Below are 14,525 nucleotides of genomic sequence, written 5' to 3'. Positions count from 1 at the left end.
CATCAGAATGTCTAGGGGAGGAACACCCAACAGAGAAAAAATACAGATATTGAGGCCTCTCCATCACAACTATTATATAGGGACATAAACAGTATATCAGAAAGGGAATTCTGGGTAACAATTATCCAGGAATTGGAATCACTAAGGGTGGAAGTGAAAGCTACCCAGGAAGAAGGTAAAAATGCTACCACTGAGATCCTATCTAATCTAAATATGTTAACAGCTAAGGTAATCAAGGCAGAAGATAGAATTAGTGATCTAGAGGACAAACTGATAGAGAAAAAGGATCAGGAGGAGGCCTGGAACAAAAGGCGTGAAAACAGAATTGGGGAAATAAATGACGCCATGAAACATTCCAATGTCAGAATTATTGGGATTCCTGAGGGGGAGGAGAAAGAAAGAAGAATTGAAGATACAGTTGAACAAATTCTACATGAAAGTTTTCCCAGTATGGGGAATGGAATAAGCATTAGTGTCCTACAGGTAGAAGGAGCACCCCTTAAGATGAACAAATCTAGAAAGACCTCAAGGCTCTTGATTGCAAGACTGATGAAGAATAATTTTAGACAAGAGCTTTTGAGAACAGTAAGGGGGAAGAGATTCCTTTGTACAGAGGAAGGTCCATCAGAATGACATCAGACCTGCCCACAGAAACCTGGCAAGCCAAAAACAGCTGGCAAGACATATCCAGGGCATTACATGAGAACAACATACAGCCAAGAATACTTTTTCCAGCATATATCCTGGCATTCAAAATAGATGTAAAGATAAACTTCCAAAACTTGCCAGCTTCCAAAACTGACAAGGTTTAAAAGAGTATGTGACCATGGGGCATCTGGGTGGCTCAGTGGGTTAAAGCCTCTGCCTTTGGCTCAGGTCATGATCCCAAGGTCCTGAGATCAAGCCCTGCAGAGGACTTTCTGCTCCTCAGGGAGCCTGCTTCCTCCCCTCTCTCTCTCTCTGCCTGCCTCTCTGCCTACTTGTGATCTCTCTCTCTATCAAATAAATTAAATCTTAAAAAAAAAAAAGTATGTGACCACCAAGCCAGCACTACAAGAAATATTTGGCGGGGCGAGGGGTAAGAGGAAAGAACCCAAGAGTATCATAGAACAGAAATTTTCAGAGTCCATCTATAGAAACATGGACTTCACAGGCAACATGATGTCAATAAAAATGTAACTTTCAGGGGAGCCTGGGTGGCTCAGTGGGTTAAAGCCTCTGCCTTCAGCGTGGGTCATGATCCTTGGGTCCTTGGATTGAGCCCTGCATTGGGTTCTCTGCTCAGTGGGGAGCCTGCTTTCTCCTCTCCCTCTGCCTGCCTCTCTGCCTACTTGTGATCTCTGTCTGTCAAATAAAATCTTAAAAAATAATAAAGAAAGAAAAGAAAAAAAAGTATCTTTCAATAATCAGTCATGAACAACCTAAAAGCTCCCATAAAACAGCACAGCATTGCAGATTCAATAAAACAACAGGACCCGTTCATATGTTGTCTACAAGAGAACCATTTGAAACATAAGGCTGCATCCACCCTGAAAATGAAGAGGTGGAGAAGCATCTTTCATGCCAAATGGCCCTCAAAAGAAAGCTGGGGTAGCTATTCTCATATCAGATAAATTAGATTTTAAAGTAAAGACTGTAGTCAGAGATAAAGAAGGATGATACTACATCATTTTTAAAGGGACTATCCACCAAGAAGATCTACAAGTTGTAAATATTTATGCCCCCAATACAGGAGAAGCCAACTACATAAGACAACTGTTCATCAAGATAAAGGGCCATACTGATATAAATAGCAGCAAGAGATCTTAACATGCTATTCTCAGTAATAGACAGATCATCCAAGCAGAAAATCAATAAAGAAATGAGAGCATTGAATGACACATTGACCCAGATGAACCTTGTAGATATACACAGAACATTCCACCCTAAAACAAAAGAATACTCATTCTTCTCAAGGTCACATGGAACTTTCTTCAGAACAGACCACATACTGGGTTACAAATCAGGGCTCAACTGATACCAAAAGATTGAGATTATTCCCTGCATATTCTCAGACCACAATGCTTTGAAACTGGAACTCAACCACAAGAAAATGTTTGAAAGGAATTCAAACACTTGGAGATAAAGACCACCCTGCTTAAGAATGTTTGGATTACCAGGAAAACAAAGAAAAACATAAACAAATCACGGAAACCAATGAAAGTGAAGATGCTTTGGTCCAAAATCTATGGGGATGACAAAGGTGGGTCTAAGGGGAAAATCCATATCCATCAAATCCTCCCTCAATAAATAAATAAATAAATAAAATAAAAAATCCAGAATACACCAGCTGTCTTTACACCTTATGGAACTGAAGAATTAACAACAAATTAAGCCAACAAAAACACACACACAAGAAGGAAAATGATCAAGATTAGAGCAGCAATCAATGAGAGAGAAACTAGTAGAATACATCAATTAAACCAGAAACTTTTTTTGAAAGAATCAATAAGATCAATAAACAATTGGCCAAACTAATCCTAAAGAAAAGAGAGAGGACTCAAATTAATGAAATTATGAATGAAAAGGGAGAGATCATGACTAACACCAAGGAAATTAAAACAAACTTCAGAAATTATTATCAATTGTTATATGCCAATAAGTTAAGCAACCTAGATGAAATGGATGCATTTCTAGAAATCAATAAACTTCCAAAACTGAATCAGGAAGAAATTGACATCCTGAATAGACAATATCTAGTAACAAGATTGAAGCAGTGATCAAAAACCTCCCAAAAAACAAGAGCCCAGGACCTGATGGATTCCCAGGAGAATTCTACCAAACATTCAAAGAAGAAATAATACCTATTCTCCTGAAGCTGTTTCAAAAGATAGAAACAGAAGAAAAACTTCCAGACTCTTTGTATGAAGCCAGCATTACCCTGATCTCAGTCCAGGCAAAAACCCCACCAAAAAGGAGAATTCAGACCAATACCCACAATAAATATGGATGCCAAGATTCTCAACAAGATGCTAGCTAATAGGATCTAACAGTACTTTAAAAAAGATTATCAACCATGACCAGGTAGGATTTGTCCATGGGATGCAAGGGTGGTTCAACATTCACAAATCAATCAATGAGATAGAGCAAATCAATAAGACAAGAGAGATGAACCACATGGTCCTCTCAATTGCTACAGAAAAACCAACTGACAAGATACAGCATCCATTCCAGATTAAAATGATTCAAAGTATAAGGATACAGGGAACATTCCTTAACTTCATAAAATCTATCTATGAAAAACACACAGCAACTATAATCCTCAATGGGGAAAAGTTAACAGCCTTCCCTTTGAGATCAGGAACATGACAAGGATGTCCACTCTCACCACCATTATTCAACATAGTACTATAAGTCCTAGAAACAGCAATCAGACAACAAAAAGAAATAAAATGTATTCAAATTACCAAAGAAGAAGTAAAACTCTCTTCTCAGATGACATGATACTTTTTTATGGAAAACCCAAAAAACTCCACCCCCAAACTACTAGAACTCATACAGCAATTCAATAATGTGGCAGGATAAAAAATCAATGTATACAAATGAGTTGCTGTCTTATACACTAACAATGAAAAAATAGAAAGGGAAATTAGACAATTGATTCCATTTACTATAGCAACAATAACCATCAGATAACTGTGAGTAAACCTAACCAAAGAGGTAAAGGATCTGTACTCCAAGAACTACAGAACACTCATGAAAGGAACTGAAGAAGACACAAAAAGGTGGAAGACCATCCCATGCTCATGGATCTGAAGAATAAACATTGTTATAATGTCTATCCTGCCTAGAACCATCTATACATTCAATGCCATTGCTATCAAAATTCTGCAAGCATTTTTCAAAGAGCTAGAACAAACAATCCTAAAATTTGTATGGAACCAGAAGAGACCCCAAGTTGCTAAGGAAATGTTGAAGAAGAAAAGCAAAACTAGGGGCATCAACATTCTCTTACACCATACACAAAGATAAACTTGAAATGGATAGAAGACCTCAAAGTGAGACAGGAATCCATCAGAATCCTAGAGGAGAACATAGGCAGTAACCTCTTCAATACTGGCCACAGCAACTTCTTTCAAGATATTTCTCCAAAGGCAAAATAAACTTTGGGGGCTTCATCAAGATAAAATGCTTCTGATCTCATTTCTTCAATTCCAATGTTTAAAAAAAACTCTTAAAAAATTCTATTTTCCTGTTTAATTACTTAAAAATTAATTTATTAGATTTTTTCTAAATATGCAACAATTCTTTCTTCACCCTGACACTACTCATGTTTTTCCTAACCAAAATTTGTTCTTCCCAACTAGATAAAAAGCTTTAGTAAGTTAGAAGCACTTGTGTGTGTGTGTGTGTGCATACACACATATATGTGTAATATTACTCAGCAACTAGACAAGTCCTGGAGAGTAAGGTATTTTTATATCAGATTTCTAAATATAACACTATCACATAATGAGTGAATATATACACATAATTTTAATTAACTATGTAGTCCTATCATACAGAAAAAGTTTTCGATTTAAATATTGTATTTGTATTGATTTGTATTAATTCTTGAAATTTGTATTGATTCTTGTTATTATTACCACATAATAATGATGAAAGATCAAAACCAGAAGTAACTTGTGGGTTACGATTTAGTTTCCATAAATTAGAAATAATAATAATTGATAAACTTTTATGCATCATAAGCCAAATTGCTTCTGTTATGGAGTGTATTTATCTTTTGTTTGGCAATTTTTAAATAATTTCTTCAGAGATTTTAGCTCATCCATGAGCTTGGTGACTTAGTTTAGTCTTTCTACTTGGAAATTTTATTTGGAAAAATTTTTTACATGATGCAATATTTTAGTTATTTTTATTAGCTTTACTACTTAATGCTATGATTTCTTCTCTGGGGTGTCAGGGGACATAGAAAAGTAACAAAGGGAAGAAGTATGGCATAAAAATATTGACTTATTCATTTATGCAAAATAAGCTTTATATAGATATCCTTTTTTTTTTATAAACATATATTTTTATCCCCAGGGGTACAGGTCTGTGAATCACCAGGTTTACACACTTCACAGCACTCACCAAAGCACATACCCTCCCCAATGTCCATAATCCCACCCCCTTCTCCCAAACCCCCTCCCCCCAGCAACCCTCAGTTTGTTTTGTGAGATTAAGAGTCACTTATGGTTTGTCTCCCTCCCAATCCCATCTTGTTTCATTGATTCTTCTCCTACCCACTTAAGCCCCCATGTTGCATCACCACTTCCTCATATCAGGGAGATCATATGAAAGTTGTCTTTCTCTGCTTGACTTATTTCGCTAAGCATGATACGCTCTAGTTCCATCCATGTTGTTGCAAATGGCAAGATTTCATTTCTTTTGATGGCTGCATAGTATTCCATTGTGTATATATACCACATCTTCTTGATCCATTCATCTGTTGATGGACATCTAGGTTCTTTCCATAGTTTGGCTATTGTGGACATTGCTGCTATAAACATTCGGGTGCATGTGTCCCTTTGGATCACTACATTTGTATCTTTAGGGTAAATACCCAATAGTGCAATTGCTGGGTCATAGGGCAGTTCTATTTTCAACATTTTGAGGAACCTCCATGCTGTTTTCCAGAGTGGCTGCACCAGCTTGCATTCCCACCAACAGTGTAGGAGGGTTCCCCTTTCTCCGCATCCTCGCCAGCATCTGTCATTTCCTGACTTGTTGATTTTATCCATTCTGACTGGTGTGAGGTGATATCTCATTGTGGTTTTGATTTGTATTTCCCTGATGCCGAGTGATATGGAGCACTTTTTCATGTGTCTGTTCGCCATCTGGATGTCTTCTTTGCAGAAATGTCTGTTCATGTCTTCTGCCCATTTCTTGATTGGATTATTTGTTCTTTGGGTATTGAGTTTGCTAAGTTCTTTATAGATTCTGGACACTAGTCCTTTATCTGATATGTCGTTTGCAAATATCTTCTCCCATTCTGTCAGTTGTCTTTTGATTTTGTTAACTGTTTCCTTTGCTGTGCAAAAGCTTTTGATCTTGATGAAATCCCAATAGTTCATTTTTGCCCTTGCTTCCCTTGCCTTTGGCGTTGTTCCTAGGAAGATGTTGCTGCGGCTGAGGTCGAAGAGGTTGCTGCCTGTGTTCTCCTCAAGGATTTTGATGGATTCCTTTCGCACATTGAGGTCCTTCATTCATTTTGAGTCTATTTTTGTGTGTCGTGTAAGGAAATGGTCCAATTTCATTTCTCAGCATGTGGCTGTCCAATTTTCCCAGCACGATTTATTGAAGAGGCTGTCTTTTTTCCATTGGACATTCGTTCCTGCTTTGTCGAAGATTAGTTGACCGTAGAGTTGAAGGTCTATTTCTGGGCTCTCTATTCTGTTCCATTGATCTATGTGTCTGTTATAGTGCCAGTACCATGCTGTCTTGATGATGACAGCTTTGTAATAGAGCTTGAAGTCCGGAATTGTGATGCCACCAACGTTGGCTTTCTTTTTCAATATCCCTTTGGCTATTCGAGGTCTTTTCTGGTTCCATATAAATTTTAGAATTATTTGTTCCATTTCTTTGAAAAAGATGGATGGTACTTTGATAGGAATTGCATTAAATGTGTAGATTGCTTTAGGTAGAATAGACATTTTCACAATATTTATTCTTCCAATCCAGGAGCATGGAACATTTTTCCATTTCTTTGTGTCTTCCTCAATATCTTTCATGAGTACTTTATAGTTTTCTGAGTATTGATACTGTGCCTCTTTAATTAGGTTTATTCCTAGGTATCTTATGGTTTTGGGTGCAATTGTAAATGGGATTGACTCCTTAATTTCTCTTTCTTCTGTCTTGCTGTTGGTGTAGAGAAATGCAACTGATTTCTGTGCATTGATTTTATATCCTGATACTTTACTGAATTCCTGTATAAGTTCTAGCAGTTTTGGAGTGGAGTCTTTTGGGTTTTCCACATATAGTATCATATCATCTGCGAAGAGTGATAATTTGACTTCTTCTTTGCCGATTTGGATGCCTTTAATTTCCTTTTGTTGTCTGACTGCTGAGGCTAGGACCTCTAGTACTATATTGAATAGCGGTGGTGATAATGGACATCCCTGCCGTGTTCCTGACCTTAGCGGAAAAGCTTTCAGTTTTTCTCCATTGACAATGATATTTGCGGTGGGTTTGATGATATTGAGGTATGTGCCCTCTATCCCTACACTTTGAAGAGTTTTGATCAGGAAGGGATGTTGTACTTTGTCAAATGCTTTTTCAGCATCTATTGAGAGTATCATATGGTTCTTGTTCTTTCTTTTATTGATGTGTTGTATCACATTGACTGATTTGCGGATGTTGAACCAACCTTGCAGCCCTGGAATAAATCCCACTTGGTCGTGGTGAATAATCTTTTTAATGTACTGTTGAATCCTATTGGCTAGTATTTTGTTGAGTATTTTCGCATCTGTGTTCATCAAGGATATCGGTCTATAGCTCTCTTTTTTGGTGGGATCCTTGTCTGGTTTTGGGATCAAGGTGATGCTGGCCTCATAAAATGAGTTTGGAAGTTTTCCTTCCATTTCTATTTTTTGGAACAGTTTCAGGAGAATAGGAATTAGTTCTTCTTTAAATGTTTGGTAGAATTCCCCCGGGAAGCCGTCTGGCCCTGGGCTTTTGTTTGTTTGGAGATTTTTAATGACTGTTTCAATCTCCTTACTGGTTATGGGTCTGTTCAGGCTTTCTATTTCTTCCTGGTTCAGTTGCGGTAGTTTATATGTTTCTAGGAATGCATCCATTTCTTCCAGATTGTCAAATTTATTGCCGTAGAGTTGCTCATAGTATGTTCTTATAATAGTTTCTATTTCTTTGGTGTTAGTTGTGATCTCTCCTCTTTCATTCATGATTTTATTTATTTGGGTCCTTTCTCTTTTCTTTTTGATAAGTCGGGCCAGGGGTTTATCAATTTTATTAATTCTTTCAAAGAACCAGCTCCTAGTTTTGTTGATTTGTTCTATTGTTTTTTTTTGGTTTCTATTTCATTGATTTCTGCTCTGATCTTTATGATTTCTCTTCTCCTGCTGGGCTTGGGGTTTCTTTCTTGTTCTTTCTCCAGCTCCTTTAGGTGTAGGGTTAGGTTGTGTACCTGAGACCTTTCTTGTTTCTTGAGAAAGGCTTGTACCGCTATATATTTTCCTCTCAGGACTGCCTTTGTTGTGTCCCACAGATTTTGAACCGTTGTATTTTCATTATCATTTGTTTCCATGATTTTTTTCAATTCTTCTTTAATTTCCCGGTTGACCCATTAATTCTTTAGAAGGATACTGTTTAGTCTCCATGTATTTGGGTTCTTTCCAAACTTCCTTTTGTGGTTGAGTTCTAGCTTTAGAGCATTGTGGTCTGAAAATATGCAGGGAATGATCCCAATCTTTTGATACCGGTTGAGTCCTGATTTAGGACCGAGGATGTGATCTATTCTGGAGAATGTTCCATGTGCACTAGAGAAGAATGTGTATTCTGTTGCTTTGGGATGAAATATTCTGAATATATCTGTGATGTCCATCTGGTCCAGTGTGTCATTTAAGGCCTTTATTTCCTTGCTGATCTTTTGCTTGGATGACCTGTCCATTTCAGTGAGGGGAGTGTTAAAGTCCCCTACTATTATTGTATTATTGTTGATGTGTTTCTTTGATTTTGTTATTAATTGGTTTATATAGTTGGCTGCTCCCACGTTGGGGGCATAGATATTTAAAATTGTTAAATCTTCTTGTTGGACAGACCCTTTGAGTATGATATAGTGTCCTTCCTCATCTCTTATTATAGTCTTTGGCTTAAAATCTAATTGATATGATATAAGGATTGCCACTCCTGCTTTCTTCTGATGTCCATTAGCATGGTAAATTCTTTTCCACCCCCTCACTTTAATTCTGGAGGTGTCTTCGGGCTTAAAATGTGTTTCTTGGAGGCAACATATAGATGGGTTTTGTTTTTTTATCCATTCTGATACCCTGTGTCTTTTGACAGGGGCATTTAGTCCATTCACATTCAGGGTAACTATTGAGAGATATGAATTTAGTGCCATTGTATTGCCTGTAAGGTGACTGTTACTGTATATGGTCTCTGTTCCTTTCTGATCTACCACTTGTAGGCTCTCTCTTTGCTTAGAGGACCCCTTTCAATATTTCCTGTAGAGCTGGTTTGGTATTTGCAAATTCTTTCAGTTGTTGTTTGTCCTGGAAGCTTTTAATCTCTCCTTCTATTTTCAATGATAGCCTAGCTGGATATAGTATTCTTGGCTGCATGTTTTTCTCGTTTAGTGCTCTGAAAATATCATGCCAGCTCTTTCTGGCCTGCCAGGTCTCTGTGGATAAGTCAGCTGCCAATCTAATATTTTTACCATTGTATGTTACAGACTTCTTTTCCCGGGCTGCTTTCAGGATTTTCTCTTTGTCACTGAGACTTGTAAATTTTACTATTAGGTGACGGGGTGTGGTCCTATTCTTATTGATTTTGAGGGGCATTCTCTGAACCTCCTGAATTTTGATGCTCGTTCCCTTTGCCATATTGGGGAAATTCTCCCCAATAATTCTCTCCAGTATACCTTCTGCTCCCCTCTCACTTTCTTCTTCTTCTGGAATCCCAATTATTCTAATGTTGTTTCGTCTTATGGTGTCACTTATCTCTCGAATTCTCCCCTCGTGGTCCAGTAGCTGTTTGTCCCTCTTTTGCTGAGCTTCTTTATTCTCTGTCATTTGGTCTTCTATATCACTAATTCTTTCTTCAGCCTCATTTATCCTAGCAGTGAGAGCCTCCATTTTTGTTTGCACCTCATTAATAGCTTTTTTGATTTCAACTTGGTTAGATTTTAGTTCTTTTATTTCTCCAGAAAGGGCTTTTATATCTCTCGAGAGGGTTTCTCTAATATCTTCCATGCCTTTTTCGAGCCCCGCTAGAACCTTGAGAATTGTCATTCTGAACTCTAGATCTGACATATTACCAATGTCTGTATTGATTAGGTCCCTAGCCTTCGGTACTGCCTCTTGTTCTTTTTTTTGTGTTGAATTTTTCCGTCTTATCATTTTGTCCAGATAAGAGTATATGAAGGAGCAAGTAAAATACTAAAAGGGTGGCAACAACCCCAGGAAAATATGCTTTAACCAAATTATAAGAGATCCCAAATCGTGAGGGGGTAGAAAGGGGTAAAAAGAGGTTCAAAAAGGAAGAAAGAAAAAAAAAAAAAGAAAGAAAAAAGAAAAAAAAGAAAAGAAAAGAATCAAAAAAGGAAAACAAATAAGAAAAATATAAAATAGAAAAAATATATATATATTGGATAAACTAGTTAAAAAATGTCAAAAAAGAAAAGGTAAAAGTTAAAAAAAAATTTACCAGAAGGTGAGAAAAAAAAACAAAAATGAAAAAGAAAAAAATCAAATTAACTGCAAGAGTAAAAAGAAATCACAGGGAAAAAGCTATGAGTTCCGTGCTTTGCTTTCTCCTCCTCTGGAATTCTGCTGCTCTCCTTGGTATTGAAACCTCACTCTTTGGTAGGTGAACTTGGTCTCGCTGGATTTCTTGTTGATCTTCTGGGGGAGGGGCCTATTGTAGTGATTCTCAAGTGTCTTTGCTCCAGGCAGAATTGCACCGTCCTTAATAGGGACCGGGGTGAGTAATCCGCTCGGGTTTGCTTTCAGGAGCTTTTGTTCCATGAGCACTTTCCATAGAGTTCTGGAGGACGGGAATACAAATGGTGGCCTCCTGGTCTCCGGCCTGGAGGAGCCGAGAGCCCGGGGCCCCACTCCTCAGTGCGCCCTCAGAGAACAGCGCCCAGTTACTCCCGTCTGCCTGACCTCCGGCCGCGCTCCGAGCTCACCGAGCCTGCGACCGGTTCAAGGTAACACGGAGCTGTGAGCTTACTGTCGGCTCTGTCTCTGTAGCCGGCTTTCCCGTTCCAATACCCGCAAGCTCTGCGACACTCAGACACCCCGATCCTTCTGTGACCCTGCGGGACCTGAGCCCACACTGACCCCGCGTGGGCTTCACCCCGGTTTAGCCTCTGGAGCGATGTCCCTCAGCGGAACAGACTTTTAAAAGTCCCGATTTTGTGCGCTGTTGCTCCGCCGCTTGCCGGGAGCCGGCCCCTCCCCCCGGGGTCTATCTTCCCGTCGCTTTGGATTCACTTCTCTGCCGGTCCTACCTTTCAAAAAGTGGTTGATTTTCTGTTTCCAGAATTGCTGTTCTTCTTCTCTTCGATCTGCTGATGGATTTTCAGGTGTTTGCAATCTTTAGATAAGCTATCTAGCTGATCTCCGGCCAGCTGAAGTAGTCTCAGCCTGCTACTTCTCCGCCATCTTCTCTAACAATCTATATAGATATCCTTAAAATTAACTATGGCTTCTCTCAACATCATCAAATCAAATGCCAAAATTTCTTTCCCTTGATGGAATGTCTTATGTTATAAAAATTACATTGTTTTCTTCTGATATGAATGAACATTTGATTGCATGTCTACTACTACATTCAAAATTACTTCCCTCAGCACTGAAATAATTGCTATGCCATCTTCTATATATTTTATTGTTGATGGAATACCCCATGAACTGTATTATATAATCATCTTTTCCTTGTGTACTTGAGGTTTTCTTTCTTCCCCTTAGGTAGTGAGGTTTTACCACTGTCTTCTTATTTGTACTAAATAAAATAATTTTTATGACACAATAAGTTAGATTATAACTAACACTTATACAACTAAAAAATTAAACAGCAACCAGGAAAACAAGAATGATAACAAATCCATAAAGGTAGTGTTAGAATGTAAGACCAATATTGAAATGTATTTTAATCAATTCTTATTAAATAATAATTACTATCAAAAGTTGATATTGCAATATTATCATAAATTCTAATTTTGACTTAAAATTCTAGATCTATACTGAAAGTGAGAACCAAGCAATGGGAAAAATAGAGGGAAATAAAACCACATTTTTTGGCAACAAAATAAAAATTGAAATTCAGAAGTTTCACAAAATATGAATTTTAGGTATTCAAATGACAAAGAGAAGGATAAAGGCCAAAAATAAAATATAAAGTGTATGTTCAAATGCAACAAAATAATTTAAAAAGGAAGTGGTAGAATTATATTATGCAGAAAAAAATTAGAAAAATAAAAGAACAAAGACACACATACAATCATAAATAAAGTTTCAAAAACTCAGATTTTAAAAAACTGAGATGTACAATGATTATATCTTTCCACTGTTACACAAAACACTAGTCAATATCAAAGCAGTCTTTGTAAAATGGGGCTTTCTTACCCATACGTCTTGAGACCTCATTCATAGTATACAGGAGAGATTATAGGTGATTTTAATTACAATGCACTTAATTAATGAGTTTGTTTTTGACATTTGTTATATTTGATAACTTATAGAGACAAAAGAAAGTTTCCAATTTTAATTCTTTCTCCATGAGATGTTGTCCAGTTTATAATAGGTTTTTGGAAAAATCTTGAGGGGAAAGTAGGCACCAAAATAACAACTTCAAGGTAAAGCTAGTCATTTAGATGACAATTGTGGTGACAATTCCATTTAGCCATGATTGTGAAAAATCTACTTATCATTCTAATTAAGACACCATTGGTTTGAACTTGATGGGCCCAATATGGGCTGACCAGTCATGGGAGGCTGATTTGCCTCCATCTTATGTGCTGTCTGTCCTTGGTGACTGCATGTCCAGGTCCTCATGGCAGGCATGCAGGGGCAGGGGCTGGCAATGGTGATACTCTGCTTGTGGTCACTGCTGCTGGACTACAGCAAATCCACCTGTGGATACTGTCTCCCCTCAGCCACTAGAGCATCTTGTTTGACTACAGCAATGGCCAGGGGAGGCTGAGGAAGATGTGGATGAAGATGCTCATCATTCAGAAGCTAAGGTGGCGAGTCTGAGAGCAGTGGAGGTACAGAATTGCTCCTGTGTGGTTGAATCAGAAGGCAACCAAGAACAGAAACAGGAGCACCTACCAAAAAGCTGCCTAACTCCATGGGAAGTGCGGTTTGTTGGGAAAGAAAAAGAATGTGACTGTCTGCAACAGAAAGCTCTGGAAGAATTAAAACAACTAGGAAATAGGAAAGAAATAGAAGACTATGAAAAAAAAAGATAGAAAGGTAATTGCTAAAGAAACGTACAAGGAATGGGTTCAGGAAAAGAATGAACAGAAAAGAAAAAGGGAACAAAAATTAATAAAGAAATGGAAGAAAACACAGTAGAGGAACTGGTGAAGAAACATTTGCAAGAAAAGGCAAAAGAAAAATATCAAGAATGGTTGAAGAAAAAATGTTGGAAAACATGATAAGAAGAAAAGGAAAAGGAAAAATAATGGTAAGGTGAATTACAGGGAAAAAAGGAAATAGCAGAAAGAAAGTTTAAGGAGTGGTTGGAAAATTCAAAAAATAAACCTTGTCTGGCTGCAGAGAGCTATGGTTATGCCAATGGAAAACACAGAATTTTAATTGAGAACCAGTATTTTATAAACCATTCCATGGAAACCCATCCATATGTCTCCTTCTAAAAAGCTGAGGACCTTGAGGAAAGAGGATGAAAAGGTCTGTGAATGTCAGCCAAGGAACTCATAGCCTCTGGTGATGCGGAGAGTGGGAAGCTGTCTTTACCTTGGAACTCAGTGCAGAATACAAAGACAGTGGATGTGGGAAATGCTTTTACCTGGAGCTAATTTTAAACTTAGCATCATTTTTCACTGTTCAGTCAGCCCCTCAACATTTGATGTGATTATGAGCAAGTTGAAAATTTTGGCATTTGTGTATGTTGTTCTTGGAGTTAATTGAGGAAGGTGTTTTAGATATTTTCATTTTTAAAAGTGCTTTAAGCTTGATCTTGGCATATTGTTTCATAGGATAAGTGACTGAATATCTAACGATTGTGTTTATATTTAGCTTGTATCAAAACTACACTGTAATACCAATAAAACAGACAGTTTATGTTGTGTTAAAAAAAAATCCACTGAATATAAAGACATACTTGTTTGAATACATATGTCCATGCTTTATTGAATGTTACATGTTGGTGTTTTATTAAATGTTCTACTTAAAAATATTAATAAATTAATTTTTGCACAAACTGTGTTAATTCTGAAATTTGATATGAGAAAATTGAGATAATTCTATTCTGTGTGCAAGTTTTCACTCGCTCGGTTGACTTAAATATTTTCTTTAATAACTCTTTAGATCACCCTACAAATCTTTTGCCATTAACTGTAATAAGCTTTAGTAGGTAAGATAAAAGGCCTTGTAAAGTAATGTTTCCTAAACAAGGAGCATAAATCTGTCACACAGTATATTAACTATTAATTTTAAACAGTAATATTTTTATTTTTATTTTCAGTATTGATAGAAAAAATAAGAAACAGTTAAACATGATCAATTTGTATATTTTTAGATATATTAATGAATATTGAGTAAAATAACAATAATGAAAAGTAGCTTGAAGATAAT

General features: G+C 37.2%; 1 pseudogene; it reads left to right on the top strand.

The window, feature by feature from the left end:
- The first annotated feature begins 450 nt into the window (after positions 1–450).
- Positions 451–13,585, top strand: LOC132010627 (coiled-coil domain-containing protein 34-like; annotated as a pseudogene).
- Positions 13,586–14,525: the final 940 nt, after the last annotated feature.

This window comes from Mustela nigripes, chromosome 2, assembly GCF_022355385.1.
Source record: "Mustela nigripes isolate SB6536 chromosome 2, MUSNIG.SB6536, whole genome shotgun sequence".
Taxonomy (NCBI): Eukaryota; Metazoa; Chordata; class Mammalia; order Carnivora; family Mustelidae; genus Mustela; species Mustela nigripes.
The sequence above is the reverse complement of the archived record's forward strand: the minus strand, read 5'-3'. Positions and strand labels throughout refer to the sequence as shown.